We start from the raw sequence: 26219 nt of genomic DNA on the forward strand, positions 1-26219 counted from the left end.
TTTTGAACGGATTAGTAAATCATACATTTTAACGGAAAAATTGATACACATTTTTTTAGCCGTCAAAAAGTTTAGATACTAAATTTCAGCTATATTAGACTAATATTCTAGGGAGCTGTAATCTATTTTCATATATTGGGTCTAATTGTTGGATGTCAAATACTGATCATCTTTATATGACTGTTTTAGTTGTCCTAAGAACAAGGATTCTCCCATTTGGAGGAGTCTTTGCAAGGCTTGAGAAGTGTTGAAGGATGAATTTGTTAGGTGTATTGAGAATTTGAACCAGAATTTTTTGTTTTGTAGCTGGAGGAGAGAAGAACGGTTATCTAATGAGATGGATTATGTTCACATTTCTGATTCGAATCTCTGGATATAGGATATTTGGTCGGTTGGTAGGTGGCATTTGGATACTCTTTATTCTTTTTTATCTCAAAATGTGAAAGGTAATATTCTCTCTTACAATCCAGATGGCAAGTAGGTCCGGAAGTGGGTTGGTATTGGTTTGGGTCTGCTGCCAAAGTCTATGACTCATACAATGGTTACTTGTAGTTGTGTAAGCAGCTGTTTGGTTGGGAGGAGCGAGAGAATTGACTTTGCCTTTGGCGCCAGCTTGTTCCAAAAAAGCACACGTTTTTTGCTTGGCTGTGTCTTAAGCAGGCTCTTCCTGCTGCAAGTTTTCGCTTCAGAAGAGGGATGTCGTCATCGAATAGGTGCCCAAGATGTCTTTCTAGTCAGGAATCGGTTTTACATTATATTCGGAATTGTCCAAAAGCTCAGCTTGTATGGTATAGGTTGGATATTTCTTGTCATTCTTTGGATTTGAAGAACCGGTTCTTGTATCATAGCAGAGAGCATCCATTTAAGTTCTTTTCGGGACTTTGGTGGATATGGCGAGTAAGGAATAATGACATCTTTAATTCTCATGAAACATGGCTTCCGGAAAAAGTGATTTGTCTTGCATTAACTTCAGAAAAGGAGTTCAGGAATATTTTTGAACTACAACGTATGTCCCTTCTTCCCTCTACTCTAAATGATTTTTAGAATCTCCCATCCATTGATACTTTCAAGATTAATTGTGATGCTAGTTATCCTGATTCGGGTGATAGTGTTGGTTTTGTTTGTGTTATTAGAGATTGTAATGGGAGTTGGCAAAGGGGGTGTTTGGAAATGATTGAGAGTAATAGTATTCTTCAAAGAGAATTGTTTGCTATTTGGAGATGATATCTCTTAGCTTAGAATGTGGGTCAACGAGATGTTATTTGTGAGACGGATTGTGTGGAAGTATTTAATTTTGTTACTAATCACTAAGATGGTTTTGGATTTATTGATCCATTGATGCTCAAAATAAGAGATATCATGCATTGGAATTGGCGTGTTGACTTTTGTTTGATTATGGGAGATACAAATACGATGGCAGACACTATGACAAAGATGACGATGAAATTACAACTTTCTCATGTGGAGCTTCTTTCATCTTATGAGGAGTTTAAGAATAATCTTAAATGAGATTGTCCCTCTATTTAAACAGTTACTTTATTTTGTTTATTTTATTTTTCTTTGTTTAGTTTATTTAAATTACCCAAAAAAAATCTCTTCTTGCTAAAAGTTAGCATTGTATGGCACTATAGTGATTAGCGGTCAGTAAACTCTTTGAATAATGAATACCGAGAAGATTCAAGAATCAAATTATTTAAGTTCTGTCACAAAAAAAAAAAAAATGAATTATATGATAAAGATATTTTGAATAACAATAAAATAATATAAAATAACTATAAAAGAAATTTATATTCTCTTTATACCACTTTCAGTATAGTAGAGTGTCAAAAAAATTGCTAATTTAAGTTCTGAACTGCTACAATGTTATTTAACTAGAATCAGTAGTAACAAAGTGACAAAATTTTTTATGACTATTGAATTAGGAGTCATAATAATTTAAAGTGACAAAAGGAATCTGCTTAGGAATATTTTTGGGTGCAAGAGAGAATATTCGGTCAAACAGTTTTCAATATATATGCTAACCAAAAATGTTATTTGTGCACATTAATCTTATATTTTACACCCATTCATTTCTTTTTTTTTTCTATTTTAATTGTTTTTCTTCTCAATTTATTTTATTTTCCTTTGTTATTCATTATTTTCTATTATCCCTATCCCCAGTCCTATTTTTTTATTATGAAAAATGTTATTTGCATATTTTTGTAATATGACCTTTTTTTAAAGAAAATCTTACAATTAAAGTTTTCTCCAATGTGTATAATAAAATTTGTTTTACTCTCTAAAAAAGGTTGAACAATATATATGTATATATATAAAGAATGATGCAATATTCGTCTTGTTTTCATTACTAAACGTTTTTGCAGCAAAGTTTTTAAGCTACAACGTTTTTATTTTTTGAGAAGTTCTTATTGAAATTAGTTACCATATGTTTCTGGTGAGTGTAACCGTATAAGCTTTAAGTGCATCAAATAAGTGTTCACATAACATTATCCTCCCTTAGCGAATCGTAAGTCGAGTAAATTATTATTTTTACTTATGAATATTTAATATATTGATAAATTTATCAAAAAACATAATGTTATACTTAATCTAAATTTTTATGTGAACCATGAACTGATTTTGTTAAATCCAAACTCTAAACAGAAAACCTTAAAATATTGTTACGGCCCAACCCAACTAGTCTACTAGTCGATCCGGTCCATGAGTAACCCGACCCGCACGGGCATAACTTGTCCGGACGGCGATTCGGACACCTGTACTCCTGCTGCCAACCGCATGACAGCTGAGAAAGGAAGCTTCTTAGAAGGAGACCTCTCCTGTGGGGCCCGCCCTACTGATAGGGTATATATAGGGAGGTCATACTCCTCTCCCAAAGTACGTCACTACCACTCTTACTCTCATAGCTACCTGCATACTTTCTGACTTGGACGTCGGAGTGTCCTTGCAGGTGGCTCTTCCCATACTTCACAAAGAGCTCGGAAGATCGTCGGCTCACTCGTCTCGTACACAGGCTCAGACCTAGGCTGGTCCCCACTTCCTCACCTGGAGCACCCCTCAACCCGTCCGGAACCCCGAGTTACCGAACATTGGTGCCGTCTGTGGGGATTTGGCCAAGATGGACTTTCTGTTGGGTCCTGTAGAGGCGGACGACAGAGGCGAACCACGCGGGGAGGAAATGGTCCCCAGAAGCGGCAGGGTAGCCTCAGTGGCTTCCTCTCGCAAACGCACGAGATCCTCCCTGCGGTAACCCGAGCTCCCTTCGCACTCCCACGAGAGGCGACCCTTTGGAGGAACAGGTAGTGATAGCGCCATAATAATACAGGAGCTGCGCCACAGAGTGCAAAACCTGGAGCGGGAGGTGGCTAATAGAGAGCACCACCGACCAACCCCAAGGCAAGAGCGTTCCCGATCTCCTCAAAGAAGAGGGAGAAGTCCTCGAAGGAGCCGCTCCAGACGTACTCCGAGCCCCCGATCGGAGTCAGAGAGCCAGGGAGAAAGCAGGGAAGTGCCAATGAGACGGCGAGATCCTGTAATTTACACCCGACCTCCGACAAGAAATACCGTGGAGGAAAATCGAGAATACAGCAGAGAAAGATCAAGGAGAAGGCGACCACCCGTGATCATGGGGGCAACCTCTTTTCACCATTCGATCCTCGAGGTCCGGCTACCGAAGCACTTCGATAAGCCAATGGACATGAGGTACGACGGGACCCAAGACCCCCAGGAACATCTAACGGCCTTTGAGGTCAGGATGAACCTGGAAGGGGTGGGTGATGAAGTAAGGTGTCGCGCCTTTCCCGTAACCTTAGCGGGACCGGCAATTCGCTGGTTCAATGCTCTCCCCCAAGGCTCTGTAACCACCTTTGCCGACATTAGTCGCACCTTCCTGGCTTAGTTCACCACACGTATCGCTAAAGCGAAGCACCCGATTAACCTGCTTAGGGTAACACAAAGGACTGGCAAACCAACCAGAAAGTACCTGGATAGGTTCAATGACGAGTGCTTAGAGATCGACGGCCTAGCCGACTCGGTGGCCAGCTTGTGCTTGACGAATGGATTACTGAATGAGGATTTTCAGGAAACACCTTACCATCAAGCCCGTGTGGACAATGCAAGAAATTCAAAATGTGGCCAAGGAGTATATCAATGATGAAGAAGTCAGCCAGGTCGTGGCAGCCAACAAGCGGCAGCCCGCCTACACACATGCTCGTCAGCCTGGTAGCAGGGAAAGGTCCAAGGAGCACTCCAAGGACGGAGGTCCAGCTAAAACCTTCAAGCCGTTCCCCCAGGTAGGGAAGTTTACCAATTACACCCCCTGACAGCCCCAATTGTTGAAGTCTATCAGCAGATTGCCGACAAGGGCATCTTGTCGAAGCCCCGACAGTTGAAGGACAGAACAGGAGGGAACAAAAACCTCTATTGTGACTACCATAAAGGGTACGACCACAAGCCCAGGAGTGTTTTGACCTGAAAGATGCTCTAGAGCAGGCAATCCGGGAGGGCAAGCTGGCAGAATTCTCTCACCTCATAAGGGAACCTAGGAGACGGGATCGTGACTGAATTGGCGACAACAAGGGCCGCGCTGTGAGATAGCGACAAGAGCCCGAGGAGGACGGTGAGTGTGGCCTCACCATCTTGAACGTCGTGATCGTTAGGGACGTTGCCCCCAGATCCAGATCGGCAAGTAGAAAAGACGCCAAAGTCTTGGTTGTTTCGTCACCTAGCTCCGTGCCTCCCTCCAGGAGGGTACCGTCGATATCGTTCGGTTCCGAGGACCAATGGTTTGACGACGTGCCGGACAACCCTCCCATGGTGATCATAGCTAGAGTTGGAACTGGCCTAGTAAAGCGAATTCTAGTGGACACGGGAGCAGACTCAAACATCATGTTTCGCAATGTGTTTGATGCTTTGGGCCTTCGAGACACCGACTTGAAAACCCACCAACACGGCGTGGTCGGCTTAGGTGATAACTTCATCAAGCCTGATGGGGTAGTTTTCCTCCCGGTCTCTATAGGCGGAGGTCGGGGGAAGAGGTCGCTAATGGGGGAATTCGTTGTCTTAAGGGACTCCACGGCATACAACCTCATCTTAGGGAGGAAAACTATAAATGAATTTGGAGCAGTAATTTCTACAAAGCTACTAATGATGAAGTTTGTCGCTGATGATGGGTCAGTGGGATCCATCAGAGGAGATTTGGAAACAGCGGTCACATGCGACAACGCCAGCCTCTCCCTGAGGAAAAAGTCCAAAGAAGCAGCCGGGGTCTTTGTCGCCTATCTAGATGCCAGGATCGACGACAAACCCAGGCCTTAGCCGGAAGGGGACCTCGAAAAGTTCAGGGTCGGTGATTTGGAGGAAAAGTTCACATTCGTGAACAGAAACCTTCCCCATAACTTGAAGGAACCTTTGGTGGAAATGATTTGAGCTAACAGCGACCTATTCGCTTGGACACCGGCCAACATACAGGGGATAGACCCCCAGTTCATGTCACACCACCTAGCTGTGAGAGCAAAAGCCAAGCTGGTGACTCAAAGAAGAAGGAAAATGTCCCAGAAAAGGGCGGAGGAGGTGGCCAGGCAGACGGCCAGCCTACAAGAAGCAGGCTTCATCCGAGAACTCGACTACTCGACTTGGCTATCGAATGTAGTTCTAGTTAAAAAACCCAGCGGGAAGTGGAGAATGTGCGTGGATTACTCTGACCTTAACAAGGCGTGCCCCAAGGATTATTTTCCCCTCCCCAATATTGATGCTCTTGTAGACGCGGCGGCAGGATACCGGTATCTGTGTTTTATGGACGCATATTCTAGCTACAACCAGATACCGATGCATCGACATGACGAAGAGAAGACGACGTTCATAACGCCAGGGGGAATGTACTGCTACAAAGTGATGTCGTTTGGACTGAAGAACACAGGAGCTACGTACCAAAGGTTGATGAACAAGATATTCAACGATCTTATCGGCAAGACGGTGGAAGTGTACGTAGACGACGTTCTAGCGAAAACCACCAAGGCTAAGGAGCTCATCGGTGACCTAGAGAACATGTTCGCTTCTCTTCGGAGACACGACATGAGGCTTAATCCGCTCAAGTGCGACTTTGCCATGGAAGCTGGGAAATTCTTGGGGTTTATGATAACCCAAAGAGGAGTAGAGGCCAACCCGGAGAAATGTGAAGCAATCCTACAATCCTGGAAATTCTGACCGGAGTCGTGTATGAGCAATTGGTCAAGTTTGAATTCTCAGTGTCCAACAATCAAGCAGAGTACGAGGCCCTTCTGGGCGGCCTAGTCTTGGCAAGGGAGGTCGGAGTCACCAGGGTAGAGGTATGTAGCGACTCTCAGGTCATTACATCACAGATTAATGGGACGTACCAAGCCAGAGACTCATTATTGTAGAAATATTTGGAGAAGGTCAAAGAGCTAAGCAAGGAGTTTGACGAGATCACGGTACAACATGTTCCGAGAGAGAGGAACACCCGGGCTGATCTCTTGTCAAAGCTGGCAAGCACGAAGTAAGGAACAGGGAACCGATCTCTTATTCAAGGATTAGTGAAAGAACCAACCGTGACTCTACATGTAACACGGGCAACCAAATCCCCCTTCTAGGTGGACCCAATCATGGATTTCTTGGAAAAAGGCAAACTCCCCGATGACGACAAGACGGAAAAGGTGCTAAGAAGAGAAGCGGCCAAGTATACAATAATACAAGGCCAGTTGTTTAAGAAAGGGCTTAGCCAGCCCCTATTGAAGTGCCTGCGTCCCGACCAAACAGACTATGTGCTTAGGGAAGTCCACGAGGGATGTTGTGGCCACCACATTGGGGGGAAGGCCTTAGCCCGAAAGCTCGTCAAGGCCAGCTATTACTGGCCCTCAATGATGGCAGATTCTAAGGAATTCGTGAAAAGGTGCAGAAGATGCCAGGAGAACGCCAACTTCCACAGAGTGCCAGCGGCCGAACTAAGCCTACTAATGGCCTCTCAACCATTCTCGCAATGGGGAATCGATCTGTTAGGACTTTTTCCGATTGGGCCAAGGCAGGTCAAGTACCTAATAGTCGCCATCGACTATTATACCAAGTGGATAGAGGCCAAACCATTGGCCAGTGTATCCTCGGCTAATTGTCAGAAGTTTATGTGGAGGCAGGTGGTAGCCATGTTTGGAGTACCAGAGGTCATTATTTCGGATAACGGGACACAGTTTGCCGATAAGAAAAATTCGGAGAGTTTCTCGCCAGCTTGGGCATAAGGCAAAAATTCTCATCAGTTGAACATCCCCAAACCAACGGCCAAGTCGAGGCTGCAAATAAGATCATCATGCAGGGCCTCAAAAGATGACTTGACCAGAAAAAGGGAGCATGGGCAGATGAGTTAGCCTCAGTCCTCTGGTCTTATCGCACAACTCAGCAGTCGTCTACTGGGGAGACCCCCTTCCGGCTCACCTATGGGGTAGATGCAATAATACCCGTGGAGATTGGTGAACCGATCCCACGACTACTTCTGGGAGGAGTCAAAGAGGCTATAGAAAAGGACTTGGTGGACGAAGCTAGGGAGATGACCCACTTATCGGAGACGGCGTTGAAATAAAAAGTGGCCCTGCGTTACAACGCCAAAGTACTCAAAAGAGAATTTGAGCAGAACGACTTGGTCCTACGACGCAACGATATTGGACTCCCAACACCAGGGGAAGGAAAGCTGGCGGCAAATTGGGAAGGTCCATACAGGGTGAAGGAGGTGCTCGGCAGCGGCGCCTACAAACTGGAACGGCTGGATGGCAGGGAAGTCCCGAGAACTTGAAATGCGAGTAACCTAAGGAGGTTCTATCCCTAGCAGCCGAGGCACACTAGGCGAGCAAGCATCCTACCGGTTCAACCAGTTGAGTAAGACCTGTATTGCTTGATGTGGGAGTATTTTCCCTTTGTTACTTATTTGCCATTACCTTATATTCATATTACTTGCCACTAGTAGTTTATTTCCAATTAGTTTTACTTGAAACTCATCATCTCCATTTTTCGCATTCAAAGATTATTCGACCAAATTACTTTGCCAAAGTAATCGACGCCAGGACAAGACGGTACCCCGGGATTGATCACTGATGCGTAAGCATCTTTCCTATCTTTTCCTAGTGAATTTGCGTTCAATTTGTTGAGTTTAATCAAGAATTAATTATCTTTTAGCCACTATGGATGCTACTTTGAGTCGTGTGCAATTCTATTTATTTTAGGTAGCATTTGGTTGGATTTGATGGAACTTCCGCAGAAAAAGAGAAGAAGGCTATATAGGGCAGGAATAGCTTAGAGGATGGAGAGGAAGCTTGCACAAATGGAAGGAGCACAAGAATTAAAGGGGATGACCAGCGAGGGCGACGCGTGCGCGTGATTTGGAGATTTGCACAGCGACGCGTGCACGTACCTGACGCATACGCGTGACACGCAAAGACGACCATTGACGCGTACGCGTGACATGCGCCACGTGCAGAAAATGCAGAAAACGCTGATTATATTAATTAATTCTGATATAAACTTTATTTGTATATTAGGAAAAGATATTATTTTAGTTTTAGAGAATAGATTTTTTAAATTTAAATTAGGATTAGATATAATAGAGAAAAAAAACTTCTCTTCTTGGGGGGTATTCCATTCCACTTTTCATTCCACCTCAGCCCAATTTACAGTTTACCAGAATCCTAGTTTTCACTCTTTTCCATGAGCAACTAAACCTCCACTGTTAAGGTTAGGAACTCTGTCTATTGTACGGATTGATACTATTATTTTTCTATTTTAATTCATGTATTGATTTCTATTCGAGAATTATTTTCGTCCTTTATCTTATGAATTTGGGTGGAACAGAAGTATGACCCATGTTCTAATTGAGTTCTTATATAATTTGGAAAAACTCTTTACTTGAACAACAGCTTGAAAATAATTTCTCCTAAAATTTAATCATTTGGACTTAACGGGATACATGACATATAATCCTCTTATATTTGGGTAATTAGGATTTTTGTGGCATAATAACTAGAATTAAACTTCACCCCCTAATTGGAATTAATTGACCAAGGAATTGGCGATTGATGAAAGTTAGAGGAGACTAGAATGGTCTAAGGAATTAGGGTCTAGTCACATATAGTTTGCCATGAATTAAATCTTGCATGATTAAAAAAAATTAATAAGAAAAGTCAATCTGGAAAATAGATAACTCTGAAACTGCCTTCTCCATATATTATTCCCAACTTATTTATCTGCCTGTCTTCTGATATTTTGAATCTACTGTTTAATGCTATTGAACTCTCAAAACCATTTTCTTCTTGCCTAACTAAGTAAATTAATCAACCATCGTTGCTTAGTCCATCAATCCTCGTGGGATCGACCCTCACTCACCTGAGGTATTACTTGGTACGACCCGGTGCACTTGCCGGTTAGTTTGTGGGTTATAAATTCCGCACCAAGTTTTTGGTGCCGTTGCGGGGGATTGATAGTGATTAACAACTATTAGTTGTTTGATTGCTTAGATTAGGCATTTTAGTTTTAATTTTATTTAAATTTTGCTTTAGTATTTTTGAAAAAAAAATTAAATAAATAAATAAATAGCACTAATATTTTCTTTAATTTCTGAAATTAAGTTTGGTGTTCCCTAGTTATTTTTATTTCAATTTTTCATGTTTATTTTTCTTGTTAATTTCAACTTTTTCTGTCTTAATTTTGCCTACAAGTTTTGAAATTTATTTCTTTATTCTATTTAGTATTTTTATTTTAATTGTTTACACAAGTTATCTCACTGGAAATTCTCTACACTCTGACGTAGAAAGTTTCATCCTTTCTTGTCTTCTATCTGTTTATGCACAGAAACAGAGACAAGGAACCTCTTTTAGACTTTGATCCTGAACCTAAAAAGAATTTCAGGCGGTGTTTACAACAAGTAAGACTTTGCAAGGCTGCTGAATCCACTATGGATCCTAATAATGTTGTTAATGCCAATGTGAAAAATCCGAATGATAATGAGCAACAAATGAGAGTGCTTGGCTCTTACTCTGCTTCTACTGCAGATCTATATGGAAAAAGCATCGTGGTGCCTCCTATAGCTGCAAACAACTTTGAGTTGAAGCCACAATTGGTCACCCTAGTGCAACAAAACTGCCAGTATCATGGTCTTCTCCACGAAGACCCAAATCAATTTATTTCTAATTTTCTGCAGATTTGTGATACTGTGAAGACAAATGAAGTGAACCTAGAGGTGTACAAACTCATGCTCTTCCCGTTTGCTCTGAGGAATGGAACAAAGCTATGACTAGATTCCCAACCCAAAGAGAGTTTGGATACTTGGGACAAGGTTGTTACTGAGTTTCTTACTAAATTTTTCCCACCAAAGAAGCTGACTAAGCTTAGGGTGGAGGTTCAGACCTTCAGGCAAAAGGATGGTGAAACTCTGTATGAAGCTTGGGAGAGATACAAGCTACTGACTAGGCAATGCCCTCCGGACATGTTCTCCAAATGGACCCAACTAGATATCTTTTATGAAGGCTTGGGTGAAATATCCAAGATGTGCTTAGATAATTCTGCAGATGGTTCATTGCACAAGAAGAAGACACCGGAGGAGACTATTGAGTTGATTGAATTGGTTGCTAGCAACCAATATTTATATTTATCTAACAGAAATCCTGTGAACTCTGAGGCTCCTTAGAAGAAGGGTGTTATAGAAGTAGAAGCTCTTAATGCTATTCTTGCTCAGAACAAGCTTATGTCTCAGCAAATAAATCTACTTACTCAGCAAATGGGTGGAATGCAAGTCTCAGTTATCAACACCCAAAATCTACCTCAAGAGGTCTCTTATGACATGACAGGTAATTTTGTGCAAAATAATAATTATGATTATGCTCAATCTTCTTCTGAACAGGTCAATTACATGGGGAATGGTCTTAGAAATCCCAACAATGACCCATACTCTAAGACTTACAATCAGGGATGGAGAAATCACCCAAATTTTGGATGGAGAAACCAACCTCAGAGACCTCAGAATTTCAACAATAATTCTCAGGGCGGCTTCCAACAGAACAATCACAATTACCGCCAATTTCAGTCTCATCAACAACAACCACCTCAGCAGGAAAAATTCTAAATCTCAAGAAGTTTCTAATTGGGAGATGATGAGGAGTTTCATGCAGGAAACCAGAGCCTCCATTAGAAACTGAGAGGTGCAAATGGGCCAACTGAGCAAGCAAATACCTGAGAAGTCTGCAAGTACATTTCCAGGTGATACAGTGGTGAACCCAAGAGAAGATTGCAAGGTTATTCAATTAAGAAGTGGTAAAATAGCTGGCTCTAAGACAAAGGCCAATGAAAAGCTAGTTGAAAAGGAAGCTCCAGAGGAGAAGAAGGAAGAAGTGAAGCACGCCCCTCTAAAGCGTGCAGACAACCCGTTCCTTGACTCTCTTGACACTTATCCTACATTGCCAAAGGCTCCTGAATACAAGCCAAAAATGCCATATCCTCAGAGGCTGCAGAAGGCTTCCAAAGAAAAGCAATTCTCTAAATTTTTAGATGTCTTCAAGAAGCTACAGATCAACATTCCTTTTGCAGAGGCTCTTGAGCAAATTTCTCTCTATGCAAAATTTATGAAAGAATTGTTGACCCACAAGAGGAATTGGAAGGAATAAGAAACAGTGTTGTTAACCAAGGAATGTAGTGCCATTATCGAACACAACCCTCCTAAGAAAATGCCAGACCTAGGGAGCTTTGTAATTCCTTGCACCATTGGAGATGTCACCATTCAGAGGACTTTATGTGATCTTGGAGCTAGCATCAATCTCATGCCACTTTCAGTAATGAAAAAGCTTCAAATTGAGGAGGTAAAACCCACTCGTATTTCTCTTCAACTTGCAGATCTTTCTATTAAATTACCGGTGGGTGTTGTTGAGGATTTACTTGTGAAAGTAGGACCATTTATTTTTCCTGTTGATTTTGTTATATTAAATATGGAAGAGAAGGTAAAATCCTCTATTATACTTGGTAGACCCTTTTTAGCTACAGGTAGAGCTCTGATTGATGTGCAAAAGGGTGAATTAACCCTGAGGGTCAATGAAAAATAGGTGGTCCTTAATGTTTTTGAAGCTCTCAAGCACCCTAATGATTCTGAAGGGTGTATGAAAATAGATGTTATTGAACCACTTGTTCAAGAGGTACTGAAAGTTGAGGTGCTTGATGACATTCTGGATCCTATTTCTGAGTATGAATTAGTTGAAGTTGATGATTCACCACCCCAGAAGGCTATGGTTCACATGCCTAAAGCAGAGGAGGAAGCCCTCAAGATTGAGCTCAAATCGTTACCTCCTCTGAAATATGTGTTCTTGGGTGAAAATGATTCCTATCAAGTGATTATTAGCTCTTCCTTGAAGTCTGAAGAGGAAGAGGTGCTTATTTCAGTGCTCAGGAGCCATAAAACAACTCTTGGGTGGACCATTAGTGACTTGAAGGGGATTAGTCCAACCAAGTGTATGCACAAGATCCTCCTTGAAGATGATGCTAAACCAGTTGTGCAACCACAAAGGAGACTCAATCCAACCATGAAAGAGGTGGTCCAAAAAGAGGTAATGAAATTATGGGAAGCAGGTATTAATTACCCTATTTCTGACAGTCCTTGGATAAGTCCTGTGCAGGTAGTTTCCAAGAAAGGAGGGATGACAATGATCAAGAACGAAAAGAATGAGCTTATTCCTACAAGGATAGTCACAGGATGGAGAATGTGTATAGACTACAGGAGGCTCAACACTGCTACAAGAAAGGATCACTTCCCCCTGCCTTTCATTGATCAGATGCTTGAGAGGTTAGCTGGTCATGCTTTTTATTGCTTTCTAGATGGATATTCTGGGTATAATCAAATTGTAGTGGACCCTCAAGATCAAGAGAAGATAGCATTCACATGCCCCTTTGGAGTATTTGCTTACAGGAGAATGCCATTTGGACTTTGCAATGCTCCAGCAACTTTTCAGAGGTGTATGCTTTCAATTTTTTCTGATATGGTTGAAAAGTTTATTGAGGAATTTATGGATGATTTTTCTATTTGTGGTAATTCTTTTGAATCCTACCTTAAGCATTTATCTCTTGTCTTGAAACGGTATCAAGAATCAAACCTTGTTTTAAATTGGGAAAAATATCATTTTATGGTTACAGAAGGTATTGTTCTTGGACACCGGATTTCAAGTAAGGGGATTGAGGTTGATAGAGCAAAGGTGGAGGTAATTGAAAAATTACCACCACCAGCTAATGTTAAGGCAGTCAGGAGTTTCTTGGGCCATGCAGGATTTTATAGAAGATTTATAAAGGATTTTTCTAAAATTGCTAAACCATTAAGCAACCTGTTGGTTACTGATGTTCCTTTTGTCTTTGATTCTGATTGCCTGCATGCTTTTGAAACTCTGAAAGCAAACCTTACCTCTGCTCCCATTATAGCTCCCCCTGACTGGGATTTACCATTCGAGTTGATGTGTGATACTAGTGATTTTGCTATAGGAGCTATTTTAGGACAGAGGCATGGGAAGCTTATACATGTAATTTACTATGCTAGCCGTGTGTTAAATGATGTCCAAAAGAATTACACAACTACAGAAAAAGAATTATTAGCTATTGTGTATGCTGTTGATAAGTTTAGGTCCTATTTAATTGGTTCTAAGGTTATTGTTTATACTAATCATGCTGCTTTGAAGTACCTTCTAACCAAACAGGATTCTAAACCAAGATTAATCAGATGGGTGTTGCTCCTTCAGGAGTTTGATATTGAGATAAAAGACAGAAAAGGGTCAGAAAATCAAGTAGCTGACCATCTCTCAAGAATTGAGCCTGAAGCAGGAGTACAACCACCCACAGTTGTGACTGAGACGTTTTTGGATGAGCAATTGTTCCTTATTCAGCAGGCTCCATGGTTTTCAAACATTGCAAATTATAAGGCCATGAATTTTATTCCAAGGGAGTACAGTAGGCAACAAGTAAAAAAGCTATTGACTAATGCCAAGTACTACATTTGGGAGGAACCATACCTTTTCAAAAGGTGCTCAGATGGTATAATCCGAGATGTATCCCGGATGAGGAAAAGCAGCAGATTCTTTGGCACTATCATGGTTCTGATTATGGAGGTCACTTTGGTGGTGAGAGGACAGCTACAAAGGTCCTTCAGAGCGGGTTCTATTGGCCGACTCTCTTCAGGGACTCAAGAGCATTTGTGAAGCACTGTGACAGGTGTGAAAAAGCCACAAATCTCCCTGCCAACCATGAAATGACACATCAGGGGATTCTTGAGGTTGAGTTGTTTGATGTGTGGGGTATTGATTTCATGGGACCTTTCCCACCCTCACATTCAAATAACTATATCCTAGTGGCAGTTGATTATGTGTCCAAGTGGGTGGAAGTTGTGGCTCTACTCACCAATGATGCCAAGGTGGTAATGAGTTTTCTTTAGAGATATATCTTTAGCCGGTTTGGTGTTCCAAGGACACTCATTAGTGATGGAGGAAGTCACTTTTGTAACAGACAGCTGGACTCTCTTCTGTAGAGATATAGAGTCTATCATAAAGTGGCAACCCCCTATCACCCTCAGACAAGTAGACAGGTTGAAGTTTTCAACAGGGAACTTAAGAGGATTCTAGAGAAGACCGTCAGTGTTTCAAGAAAGGACTGGTCTAGGAAGCTTGATGATGCTCTCTGGGCATACCGGACAGCTTACAAGACTCCTATTGGCATGTCTCCTTATCAGTTGGTCTATGACAAAGCCTGTCACTTGTCAGTCGAGCCGGAGCATAAAGCTTACTGGGCAATCAGGTATCTGAATCTTGATTCAGAAGCTGTAGGAATTAAGCGAATGCTTCAGTTGAATGAGCTTGATGAATTCAGATATTCAGCCTATGAGAATGCCAAGCTCTATAAGGAGAGAACCAAGTTATTGCATGACAAGAAGATTGCCATTAGAGTCTTTGAGCCAGGACAGAGAGTGCTTCTGTATAATTCAAGGCTCAAACTCTTTTCCGGGAAGCTGAAATCCCGGTAGTCAAGATCGTTTGTGGTTACCAGAGCTTCACCATATGGTCATGTGGAAATACAAGAAGAGAATTCTGACAGGAGATTTACAGTGAATGGCCAGAGGTTGAAGCACTATCTTGGAGGCGAGATCGATCGCTAGAGGTCCGCTCATCTGCTGAATTAGCAGAACTGACCGTCAAGCTAGTGACGTTAAAGAAGCGCTTGTTGGAAGGCAACCCGATAATTTCATATCCTTAGTTATTTTTCGTAGTAGTGATTTTCTTATTTATTTGATTTTTTACTGCTTTCTTTCATTTTACGTGTGTTCTGATCATGCAGCTATTTTAGAACAGGAACCGAACACTTTAAAAAAAGAAGAGAGAGAAGAAGAGACGAAGAAGAAATGTCGAAAGTTGCGTTGGAGTTGTGCAGGACCTATGTCTCGCGCATCATCTCACCCACGCGTACGCGTACCAGACGCGTACGCGTCACTCTGGTTTTCGGCACTCCATGCGGATGCGTCCTTGACGCGCACGCGTGACCATGTAAAATCGGCGTAAAAGGTGTTTGGCCAGAGAGTTATGATGGTGTAGGGCTGGAACTGTGCTGGGCGCACAAGCCCCATCATTCATACGCGTCCTTGACGCATGCACGTCGTGTTTCCATCCTGGCCATCCATGCGTACGCGTCCCTGACACGCACGTGTCATGTGCAATTTTGGCTCTCGTGCGTATATGAACAGAAAGTTGTGCGTGCGCAGGGCTGCCCTCGCGCCATTCGCACATCCAACATCATGCGTACGCATCCCAGACGCGTACGCGATGCTTGAAATTCGCGCGATCCACGCGTACGCGTGCCTTACACGTACGTGTCGCATGCGATACCCAATTAAACCACCTCAGCGCCTTATTTCAAATCATCCACCTCCCATATCCTAATTCTCTCTTATTCTTTTATCCTTTTATTCTTCTTTCATCATACTATTTTATTTATGTTTTTCTATGTCCCTCTCTGTTTTCCGTTCTTCTTTACTTGAGGACAAACAAACCTTTAAGTTTGGTGTTGGCCGCTTCACTGATGGTTTTTCTGTTTATTTTTATGGGACAAAAGGGAGGCGAATCATCTTCACGGAGGAGCACAGCCTGAAGAATAAAATGGCCACTAGGATAACTGAGGTTGTTGAATTCCTTTCATTCTATATTGTAACAACCCTGATTTTCGAGTACATGAGATCTTTTCTGAAAGTACGGATTTCTCCGGAAGATCAGTAAAGGGAACACCTCTGATATATCATCAAGAATCTCAATCCTCATTGTCATTATGTCATCCTTAAGCTAGAACCTCTTCTGAGGCAAGCTCGATAATGCAATCGCGAAGAACCTAGTTTTTGAACCGTATCGGTTGGCAGTTTTGATTCTGATTTTCGTAAATAGTCTCTATTTGACGAACCGAACTCGATTCATGAGAGAACAGAGATAATAGTATAATATTATCATTATATTAGTATTAGAAAATGCTTGAATGATATTATAAGGTTACCTGGTCTGTTTTAGTTAAAAACAGAAAATTGGTTTAACCGGGTTCACAGTTTACTGGTGCAGCTTAGCACCAGCACTCTCTGATGACTTTAGCAATGCTAAGGCCTCATCATACATGTTTTATTCTCACAATAAATATGTTACTAGTGTCATTTATGCTAGTAGCTCAGAAAATAATTTTTAGAGATATTTTTACGAGTGTTCCGATACATCTAGTTTTAGTAGTTGTACACCAGAGATATTTTAATATTATTTTAATCCACCTCCAAGCCAACCAATCACAACTCACCTTACATCCCCAAGACCTCCAAGGCTGTCTCATTTCATCATTTTGGCCGAAAATAATAAGAGAGAAAAGAGAGAAACTTTCATGAACACTTAATCTTCAGAGCTTGATTTCTTCTGAACTAAAACTCAAATCAAAACTCCGATTTCACCAAAATGATTCTCTCTTCTTTCTCTACATAACCATGTAACTTATCAAGGATGGAAATAAGGTGAGATGGCTGTCTCCCTCCCTCTTTAATTCGGTTTTCAAGGAAACATGCTTAAACAAGTGTTTTCTTGATGTTCTTCCTTAGATCTCTTGCTTAGCTTGACTTGTGGGCCAAAGATCTTTGATTTCCTGCATGTTTAAGGTGAGGATAACCTTCCTAATATGATGCTGAAGTTCGTTTATTTGATGGTTTAGAGTTTTAAAGTTGTTCTTGATGTGTTTTAGGAGGAAAAAGTGCTTTAAGAACACTTCAAAGAGTAACCGGATTTGGAGCAGCAAATCAAAGTAGGGTTTGACGAATTTAATCTTGATTGATTGTGTTTGAGTTGTGTGATTATGATATGGTTTGGATGTGCTTGAAATTGATTGTTTGTATGAGTAATTCTTGTTGAAATTTTGGTGAAAATTTGATGAGATTTGATGAAATTCAAGCTATGAATGTGTGTTCTTGGGGCAACTAGAAAATGAAACTCTAGAGCTTAAATTGAGGTTCAATTTGTGTTGAAATCATGTGAAAAAGATGGGGTTTTAGTGGCTGGAAATTTATTTTGAATTTTGGTAAAAATCGGTTGCTGAAAAGACTGAAAAACGGGTAAAAACAGAGAAAGAATCTGAAGAATTTATGAAGAACACGAAGAACACTTTGAGTGTGATGAAGAACATTGAAGAACACCTTTTAGATCTTAGAAAGGTCAAGGAAGTAAATATTTTGGTGTTTGAGGGGTTATTTTGTAATTTCTGAAAGTTAGGGTGGTTAAAGTAGAAACATTAAAAGTTACGGGTGGTAAAAAGTGAATTTATAAAGTAAAAGGTTAAAGGAAGGTAATTTTCGAAAATATATTAATAAAATAATAAATAATAATAAAATATTTAATTAAAAATAATATTTTAATAAAAATAATACGAAAAAGGCAGTTTTCTGTAAAAGTTTTAGAAAGACAACTTTAAGTGCAGAATCTCATAATTACCTTCATAAAACACTTAGGGAGAGGTAAGAACATATTAGTGAGGCAAAGATAAAGAAAATATAAAAAGTTAAAGAAAAGATAAAAACCAAAGAAAAAGTCTGTAAAATTTTAATGACAGAAAAATAGACAGAGATTAGTGAACGAACTAGGGCAACATAGTTAGTCCTTGAGTTGCGACTAGGGTTAGGTATTATATAAAAAGTTAAACTGTTTCAGTATAGACTTAATGAACCTATACTTGGGGCAGGCTAACTATTCATACCGAAATTTGCATAAGCTTTAAATACATACGTTAAGTAGAGTAATCAGATAAAAGTAAAGAGATACAGAAAAGAGAGTAATCAGAGCAGAGTAAAGAAACAAAGAGAAAAGAGTAGTATGATAAAAAGCAGAGGACCTGTTGAAGGGTCATTTGTTGCTTGAAGCAACCCAAGAGATGCTTGTTTGTTTATTTGTTGCATTAAGGCAACTCCAGAGTTATTTGTTTGTTCATCTGCTGCATTAAAGCAGTCAGATAGATGGTGGTGCGACCACTGAGAATGCTTTCCTACGGTACAGATCCACACTTTATTTCTGTAAGGCAGAGGGGTTATTTCCTGCTACAGAAGTACCGCGACCACCTATTTCATTTCTGTAGTGGCAGAGGGGTTATTTCTTGTATACAGAAGGTGTGTCGGCATACATCCCTGCAATGGCAGATGTGTTATTTCCTACGTGCAGTGGACCCTGTGGTGGCAGAGGGGTTATTTCCTGTACACAGGGGTATAGCCAACAGGAAAGCCATACCCGTTTCAGCTGCTTCGGGTTACGTCGGGAGCGGGTAGAAACCGGCAAATGAGCTCATTACCTGCATTAAGGCTAGACATGCATCATACTTGGTTGTGCATTTCTTCCATTATATTCGTTGTATGAATGTATATTTTCTTTGTGTGTATTCTATTCTTTGTGTTTGTGTTATTTTCTTGTATTCTTCTGTTTGTGTTCTGCTATCTATTTTCTCTATCTTCTCTACTTATCTGTGTTTTCTATTTACTGCTTCTCTGTATTCTGCTAATAATCTGCTAAACAACATAGAATTAATGAACGTAACTAATAACCCCGACCCTACTAAGAACTCCCCAGTTCTTACCCCTTCTCTCTCCTTTCCCCCTTCAGATGGAAGTGAGAGCACCTTACCGTAGTTCGTTGATGATGGTTCTGCAAAGACGATTCCGTTCTAGATAGTCTTCTGAGTCTAGGGTGAATATCGTTCTCTGTTTATATGTATATACTGTGAGACCAGCCAATGTCTACACCCCGTTTGTACGTGAACTTTAACCTAAATCCTGTGTACGAGACTCTTGCTGTGTGGCTACTTGATGAGGTACCAGAGAGACGTCCTATGGCAATATCTGATCGTGCAGAGGAGTAGCAGATTATGTTCTACCTTTTGATGACGTTCCACCTGACTTGAGTTTTGAAGGCTTAGAACGTATTTTCCCTCGCTTTAGAAGTTTAGAGGGACTAGGTGAGTATAGAGTCTAGGCTAGCCTAGGTGCCAGCTTAGGGACCTCTTGAACAGGTCAGGACCTGGGATGTTGTATGTATGTATATGTATATAGTTATTATCTAGCTATATCTAGGGGTGTTCTAACTAAAGGTCTATACTCTAATAAAGGCTGGATCACTGAATGTTGCTAGCTACTTGTGATGTATTTATATGTGGTTGCTTATAACTATTTTATCTGTTATCAGTTGTGAGTTGATTATGAATGATTCCGTCTATTAATCCAAACGTTTTAAAAAAAATATATACCTCAGAAATTAACTACACTTTTAACAACGAATCAGGCTCATATGATAAATAATAGATAATAATTAGGAAGACAAATTGGTAGCATTCAGTTTCCGATATGATCTAGACATACTGAAAATTGGGTCGTTACAATATTCCTTCCCGCTCTTACTATCTTAGGTTCCGGTTTTCTGCTATTTTGTCTCGTTTATTGCATGATCCTTTATTAGATAAATTCCTAGGTTTTAGTTTAGTTCTACTATCTTGAAATTTTCTGTTATTTGCTTTAATGCTGAAAGGTGCCTCATGTATTGCCCACTGAGCTTGAAATCAAAAAGAAAGAAGAAAAGATGTAGTGCATAAGAAATTGAGTTTAATTTTTAGAGGAGTCTCATTTATTCAAATGTGGTGGTATTTTCTGTGACTCTGAATACATGACATGAACAGTGCATATTTAAATTTGAATCAAAGAATGTTGATGTACAAGGAATAGGGATTTAGAGAATTATTATGAATTCTCTGAAATAAACAAAAATTTAATCCTTGAAGCAAAAGAAACAGCAAAAAAAAAAGAAGATACAAAAGCAAGGTCCAAGGCTCTGAGCATCAAGGACTAGGGAGGTCAGACATGATTAAGATCTCAAAGAGTTGTTTCCCTAGTCATATGCTTGTGGTGTTCTTGTGTCAAGTAATCCTTGAGACAAAACATTTAGAGTCGAGATCAATTGCAACTAGCAGAGTATGCCAAAGGCTTTGAGCACCACTGTCTTGGAGTAGCTGAAAGAAAAATCAAAATTTCAAAAAATTTTCCCAGTTAAGTGCTTGTGGTGTTTCTGTGTCAAGTGAAGCTTGAGACAAAACATTTAAAGTCACGGCTAGGCTCAAGGTGCAAAGCACCAAAGAAAAGAGAATCAAAGAAAAATTGTTGTGTTCAATGGTTAAATTGAGTTACAAAAGATCGAAGGATTCATAATATTATCCGGATTCTAATTCCAAATGACAATGACATCCTTCTAATTCAAAGGAGAGTGAGATGCCCAAACTATTCAAGATTGCAGTTGTAAACCCCACTATAAAAAGAGACATGAGCTTAATCGAACTCTCATTCTCATGCAAATTCACATCTTAATTTTGTATTAGTTTTGGTTGCTTGAGGACAAGCAACAATTCAAGTTTGGTGTTGTGATGCGTAAGCATCTTTCCTATATTTTCCTAGTGAATTTGCGTTCAATTTGTTGAGTTTAATCAAGAATTAATTATCTTTTAGCCACTATGGATGTTACTTTGACTTGTGTGCAATTTTGTTTATTTTAGGTAGCATTTGGTTGGATTTGGTGGAGCTTCCGCAGAAAAAGAGAAGAAGGCTATATAGGGCAGGAATAGCTTAGAGGATGGAGAGGAAGCTTGCACAAATGGAAGGAGCACAAGAATTAAAGGAGATGGCCAGCAAGGGTGACGCATGCGCGTGATTTGGAGATTTGCACAGCGACGCGTGCGCGTACCTGACGCATACGCATGACATGCGCCACGTGCAGAAAATGCAGAAAACGCTGATTATATTAATTAATTCTGATTTAAACTTTATTTTTGTATTAGGAAAAGATATTATTTTAGTTTTAGAGAATATATTTTTTTAAATTTAAATTAGGATTAGATATAAAAGAGAAAAGAAACTTCTCTTCTTGGGGGGTATTCCATTCCACTTTTCATTCCACCTCAGCCCAATTTACAGTTTACCAGAATCCTAGTTTTCACTCTTTTTCATGAGCAACTAAACCTCCACTGTTAAGGTTAGGAGCTCTGTCTATTGTACGAATTGATACTATTATTTTTCTATTTTAATTCATGTATTGATTTCTATTTCAAGAATTGTTTTCGTCCTTTATCTTATGAATTTGGGTGGAACGGAAGTATGACCCATGTTCTAATTGAGTTCTTGTATAACTTGGAAAAGCTCTTTACTTGAACAACAGCTTGAAAACAATTTCTCCTAAATTTTAATTATCTGGACTTAACGGGATACGTGACATATAATCCTCTTATATTTGGGTAATTAGGATTTTTGTGGCATAATAACTAGAATTAAACTTCACCCCCTAATTGGAATTAATTGACCAAGGAATTGGCGATTGATGAAAGTTAGAGGAGACTAGAAAGGTCTAAGGAATTAGGGTCTAGTCACATATAGTTTGCCATGAATTAAATCTTGCATGATTAAAATAAATTAATAAGAAAAGTCAATTCGGAAAATAGATAACTCTGAAGCCTTAACTGCCTTCTCCATATTTTATTCCCAACTTATTTATCTGCCTGTCTTCTGATATTTTGAATCTACTGTTTAATGCTATTGAACTCTCAAAACTATTTTCTGCTTGCCTAACTAAGTAAATTAATCAACCATCATTGCTTAGTCCATCAATCCTCGTGGGATCAACCCTCACTTACCTGAGGTATTACTTGGTATGACCCGGTGCACTTGCCAGTTAGTTTGTGGGTTATAAACTCCGCACCAATCACCTCGGGAACCACTAAGACAACAAATGCCGCAATAAACGGTTATCAAATTGCTAAAAGCCACAATTCGGCTTCGATAACTACCAACGAAAAGGTAAGCAAGTATAAGCAAATAGCTAAATACCAGTAAAACAGTAAGAAACAGCGAACAAAGCATTTACCCATAAAATGGTGAACGAGCAATTTGTTACACATACGCCAAAACGGCAATCAAGTTACCAAAATAAAGGATTCAAATATCTACATATTACAAAAAACCAAAGTACAAAAGCAAGACCGCATCACTTCTTCGGCATATCAACAATTTTGTCATCCTTGATGGTCTTGAAAACGCCAACGGCCGAGGTGTCAAAGTCGGGAGCCAGCAGCTTCACTTGAGCCATGAGGGCCTCCTCAGTTATCAAGATGGCATTCTTGCCTTGCTTCACGGTCTCTTTGTACTTCTTTTTTAAATCAGCTGCTTCGTTCTTGCCTGCGGTTGTCGACGCAAGAGCCTCATCGCACTCTTTCTCGAGCTCCTTCACCCGACCTTGAGCAGCGTTGAGGTGACCCTCCAAGGTGAGCTCCCGCTCGGTAAGTCACGCCACGGCAGCATCGGAAGTCCTGACCTTCTCCTCCGCATTAGCTAGCTGCTCCCGAAATGACTAAACTTTAACCTTGTATTTATTATTAGCTTGGACAGAGGACTCGAGCCTGTTCTCCAATGACCGCGTCCCGGCCAAGGTAGATTCCGCTTTCCTCGCTATGGCGGCACCCCGGAGTAGGGTACAGTACATCCACCTGGCTTGCGAAGAGAGATCCCCCTCGTGGAAGAAGTCCTCCGTGCCGGGGAGCAGTTGGGAATCAATAAAGTTTCCGGCATCGAAGTTCTTCTCCATCACCGTAAGAACCCCCTCGGGGCTAGAAGACGGTTTCCTCTTCCTCAGGTTGTTAACGACAATTACCTCTTCATCCTCCGCCTCGACCTCTGGTTGAGGACCCAGACCACCGTTAGACCCGATCACCTCGCCCTGGATGGGTTGGGATTGAACTTCGGCCTCGACGGCATTGTCGGGAGGCACCTCCTAGTTCTGGGTAGCAGAGTCGTCATCGCTATCGCCAGCAAGAAATGTATTGAAAAAAGGCATCAAGCCCGACTTGCTCACCAGCCATCGATACTGAAAACAAAACATGGAAGCTAGTTAGTCATCAAAACGGTTGAATAAACAAGGGCAATAACAAGAATGGGTGCACCACTAAACAACTACTGACATATATAATTCCTTGCCATGTCCCGATCACCTATAAGGAAATGGGGATTAACGTGATTCCTCCCAAAAACGGCCAACAACACGTTGGCAACCCTCTTGTTCTCAGGAGACAACCCCTTGTATGTGACCTTGGTAAAGGCATTGGCTCCTGCCCTGAAACTCCAATAGGTCGGGATGCGGTGTTCTCCCTCCAATGTCAACCAAAAAGGATGTCGACCTTCAGCCGGACGGACCTTAAAGTATCTATCCTTGAAACCATGGTACGAATCCTCAAATAGGCCAAAGATCCTCCGACCTTGGGCAGACCGAAAAGACATAAAGCCCTTTTTGGCCTTCCCTTCTTTTGAAGGATTCGTCAGGGTAAAAAGGAAGAGAAACACCTCGACGGAGGCCGGCAACTCTAGGTACTCGCATACCATCTCGAAACAACGGATGGAAGCCCAGCTGTTCGGATGTAGCTGAGATGGCGCCACATCACATCGGTTGAGTAGCGCCATTTGAAAAGAAGAAAAGGGGATGCGAACCCCCAGCTGGGTGAACATCGCCTTATAAAACCAGATCCAATCAGGGACCCGGGGAGAGTGTAAATTCAGTTGGAATATCTGTTCGTTAGCGGCGGGGACAAAAACCTGGTAATTGGCTTCCTCATCACCCCCTCTGCAGAGGTAGTCGGCTTGCCGAAACTCATCAAATTCCTCTAAGGTCATTTGGTTGGGAGATTCCTTCACATCTGAAGTCACCCAAGCATACCAGTCGTACGACTGCACCCTCGTGCCGAGAACCCTCATGACAGGACGCTGGGCCATAGCTACAGTGGGGGCACCACTCAAAGTCAGTCTAGGAGGTCGGGAGATCGGCACTAATACCAGAATCTACAATCTACCTATTCGCAGTTAAACCAAAGCTTATCTACTGCCAAAATGAAGCCTAAATTACCAGGAACGCAGATGGTAACCCCCCCTAAAAATCTAGCTAATGACAGCCTAAAGACACACAGATCTAAACACTACTCAACGGACAATAAGCAGGAGCAATGACAAGTACCTAATCTGGAAAAAAGACTGAAAACAAAAACGTCCGGCAGAAGAAAAATATACTTACCAGGAAAGTAGTTTGCAAGGAAGAAGTACGAAGGTAGGAAGAAAGACGATCGTAGGTAGTAGGCCAATGCAAGCAAATTCAGGAAACGCAAGAGGGAATAGAGAATGCAGTGCAGAGGTAGTTTGTAAGCAATGGAAATGAGTGGAAAAGAAAGGGAAGGAGGAGAAATGAAAGAATAATCGCTCTGGAGAAGCGCAAAAGTCAGGGGCAAAATAGACTTTTCTCCCATTGCTTTCAAATAAGCAATAAATGCACTTAATGGCATGCGCGAGGAACAAGGCGACAAGTAGTGCTTTCCTGATGCGACCAAGCCTTCACGCATGTAAAAGGCGCGTCCTGACCACGAGCGACCGACGAAGCGACGACACGCGAAAAAGAGAGCAGAACGCGCCAACAACGGCACTCACGGCCATAGTCGGCGCGTTAGGGGCACTGTTACATCCCAGAGCAGCTAGTTTACTAGCCGATCCGGCCCACGAGTAACCCGACCCGCACGGGCATAACCCGTCCGGACGGCGACCCGGACACCTGCACCCCCGCTGCCAACCGCATGACAGCTGGGAAAGAAAGCTTCCTAGAAGAAGACCTCTCATGTGGGGCCCACCCTACTGATAGGGTATATATGGGAAGGGTCCTACCCCTCCTCCAAGGTACGTCACTACCACCCTTACTCTCATAGCTACCTGCATACTTTCTGACTTGAGCGTCGGAGTGTCCTTGCAGGTGGCTCCCCCAATACTTCATAAAGAGCTCGGAAGATCATCGGCTCACGCATCTCGCACACAGGCTCAGACCCAGGCTGGTCCCCACCTCCTCACCTGGAGCACCCCTCCAACCCGTCCAGAACCCCGAGTTACCAAACAAATATATTTGTGAATGAATTGAATTTGGCAAGCTAAGTTGCCAAAGTCTACAAAAGAATAAAATGTCGTTTTGCTGTAGTAAGTAGCAACTAGCAACATGTTGTTTGAATGGCATCATGGAGGAAAGAAATTGAGAATTTGTATGAGAAACTGAGAATGATTATCTTATTGTGGAAAGAAATGTAATTTAACTAATTATTATAGAATATTATTTTGTCTTTGTCTAATTTGCAAAGTTACAAAAACTAAATTGTTTCTATTAATACATTATGATAACTTAATGTGTTAACTCCACTTTCTGTTAACAGAGATTAACTCAGAGATTTAGATGAGCCAAAAATCAAAATTTTAAATTTCATGTCAATTAAAATTTTAACTATCAATTTAAAATAACGTATAAATTTCAAGGACTATTTTAAAATTTAATCCAAAGATTTATACTTAAATTTTTTTAATTATTTACTTAATGATTATAAAAAATATATTAATATATCGAACTTTATATATATATATATATATAATAACAATGACTCTTTCTTAAATATTTTATAGAGTATATACTACATAAGTTCCTAAGAATTTTTATATGGAATGTTTTCGTTTTCTAAAAAATTATAGAGTTAAGTACTTTTTTCATTCTTAAGGTCTGGAGAAAATCAAATTTGTCCTCGACCTTTTTTTGTTATTAAAATCATCCTCAACATTGAGAAATACT

Source organism: Arachis hypogaea, chromosome 16 (genome assembly GCF_003086295.3).
Source record: "Arachis hypogaea cultivar Tifrunner chromosome 16, arahy.Tifrunner.gnm2.J5K5, whole genome shotgun sequence".
NCBI lineage: Eukaryota > Viridiplantae > Streptophyta > Magnoliopsida > Fabales > Fabaceae > Arachis > Arachis hypogaea.